Consider the following 2,752-nt stretch of genomic DNA (forward strand, 5'->3'; position numbering starts at 1 on the left):
CCATATTTGGTGTGAGGCGTGAGATTGCTCGATTTCTCCACGGGACCTTGTAGGGGTTAGGATCCTTCGCGGGAATTAGGGTTGGATCTACATTTAGGAATCGGTTTCACTCTTAGGTTTCCTTAGAGCATATTGCGGTCATATGGGGTGTGAAGTGTTGAGATTGGTTGATTTCTCCACGGGACCTTGTAGGGGACTAGTGCCTTTTGCTTGGAGACAAGGATTGGTTATCGTTGGACTACCTCGACTCATTAGACTCGATTCTAGAGCATTTAGTGAATCTTGAGCTTTAAAGAAGATCTTAGGGGGGATCATTGCCCGAATACCTCATCTTTAGTGATTGAGACTCTTCTACTTTATTTCTTAGCATCTTGTTTGCTTTGCTTGCAATTAGTTCACTTCATTATATTCATTGATTCCGACTAGATAATTGAGAAGTGGTTATTACTAGTACTTCCGTTCCTCGTGGATTCGACTACCCGACTCACCGGGTAATTATTACTTCGACACCCGTGCACTTGCGGTTTACACACGCATATTCGGACGTGTCAGATTCCCTTATCCGGTATAGGATACGCCTCAACGAAAGCTCCCCTACCAACCTTCTTCCAAAGGAATGACGATGTCGGAGCCGTAGAACCTCTCTAAAACCCTAGCCAATACCTCTCAAAACCCTCGCTGAAACCCTCTCTCAAGTTGGGGAAAAGATGGAGAAAAGAATACTGAAATCGGCTTTAAATAGGGCTGGAATCGAGCATCCACAAGGTCCTGTGGATTTTCCACACGCCCATATGGAATTTCCACACGGGCGTGGGTAATTTCCACACGCCCGTGTGGATTCTCTGGAATTGTGATTTTTGGCCGGCTGTGAACAGTGCTGCTTTAGTACTTTTGCTAAAGTGCTCTGCTATAGTACCTGCCTAAAATACTTCCTGAGTCCATACTTTCATCGAGGTGACGCAAACGGGCACACGTTCATGTCGTGGATCGCTTTACTTCTTTAATGACGGACAAGTTGGCGGAGATCTTGTTCTATGTGCATAAGTCGGAATGCTTGAGTGTGACTGCCCTTGTGCCCCTCCAAATGGTTGTGCTAACTCAAATATGAGGAGGTTGGCACACACTCTAGCATCTCACACCCGACCTATGTCTTCTCGTTTGAACCTTAGCAAGATTTCCTCCAAAATTGGTGCATTATGATCCACATTTGTTTCTTTCCTCCATACTCGGCCTCACAACCCTACCCGCATCGAAAGTAACATAAAAAAACACATATTAGTGTAAAAACCCGAGAAAAGTAATGCTCAACATAAGGAAAGAATGTTTCGCATTCATATCACACAAGCACTTATCAATAGAGTTAGGCATGGTTGACCTTAGATTTGGGACCATGTATTAAAGGATCTCCATGACTCATTATTGCGTTAGTTAGGAAGCATAATAGAGGGTTTTTGCACTTGAAACGATTGTCCTAGGCGTAGCAAATGATCCGAGTACCACATTCATATCGATTGCCTTACCTCTCCTTTACTTGTGCTTCTCTTTCTTGTCTTTTATTTACTTTTGTTTCTATTACATCTTGTCAATGAAATCACTATTCATCTTTACTTAGTTAGGAATCAATTTAAGTATTTTTTTTCCCTACTCCCTATGGATACGATACCCATCGACTTGGAATTTTATTACTCGACAAACCCGTGCACTTGTGGGACATACGCAAGGGGCGTTGTCAAGTTTTTGGCGTCGTTGCCTTGGAGTTGACGTTTAGAGATACTTTGCACTTTGTTTTCTTAGCTATTCATTCATTCATTCTATTTCACATCTTCTTTTTCTATTATCATTCGGATTTGTTTTCTTTCTTTTGGTGCAGCTCTAGGTTATGATCCGAGGGAACCCTTCGATATTGATTGAAGGAGATCTTGAACTTGAACATACACTCAGAAGAAGGAAAAAAAACCTGTGCAAGAACATAACGAGCAATAGAGGACACTTTCTGATTATGCTAGACCCTCAGTTTTGTGCGATCCCCGATTATAGCTCTGAACTTTGAGCTAATGCCGGCATTCATCCAAATGATTCAACAGCCAGCGCAGTTTAATGGTTTGGCCGATGAGGATCCAAACAACCACATAGAGAACTTCTAGGAAGTTTGTGATATGCTGAAGATTAAAGGTGTATCAGATGATGCTATCAGATTGAGGGCTTTCCCATTCTCTCTTAAGGGAAGAGCCAAGCAGTGGCTTCATTCTTTTCCCAAGGTCTCCGTCACGACTTGGAATGAGATGGTCGAAGCTTTTCTTGCTAGATACCTTCCTCCGGGGAAGCCGACCAAGCTTCGTAATGAGATATCATCATTTGAACAGATGGAGTTGGAATCATTGTTTGAGACATGGGAGTACTTCAAGGATCTTTTGCGGAGGTGCCCACAACACAGATTTTCCAAATGGATGATTATTCAAACTTTCTACAATGGGTTGAATCCGAGTACAAGGCAATTGCTAGATGCCTCCATAGGAGGTACAATGGGGAGTAAAACCTCGGAAGAAACCTAACAGTTAGTGGAAGACATGGCCATGAACAGTTATCAGTGGAATACACGGAAAAGGAAAAAGGTGGACGAGCTCTATGAAATAGATGCAGTAACTTCATTGGCGGCTCAAGTGGAATCGTTGAGTAAGAAGTTAGACCTTCTAACTTCTAATAGAGTGGCGGCCATAACTACTTGCACCGGGTGTGGTGGAGGACATGCTCC

General features: G+C 43.0%; 1 non-coding gene across 1 annotated transcript; it reads right to left on the minus strand.

The window, feature by feature from the left end:
- Positions 1-2,330: 2,330 nt before the first annotated feature.
- Positions 2,331-2,437, minus strand: LOC120255624. The gene has a single exon (XR_005535056.1). It is a non-coding gene; the product is annotated as a small nucleolar RNA R71 (small nucleolar RNA).
- Between the last annotated feature and the right edge of the window lie 315 nt (positions 2,438-2,752).

This window comes from Dioscorea cayenensis, unplaced genomic scaffold, assembly GCF_009730915.1.
Source record: "Dioscorea cayenensis subsp. rotundata cultivar TDr96_F1 unplaced genomic scaffold, TDr96_F1_v2_PseudoChromosome.rev07_lg8_w22 25.fasta BLBR01001113.1, whole genome shotgun sequence".
In the NCBI taxonomy this organism is placed as follows: Eukaryota; Viridiplantae; Streptophyta; class Magnoliopsida; order Dioscoreales; family Dioscoreaceae; genus Dioscorea; species Dioscorea cayenensis.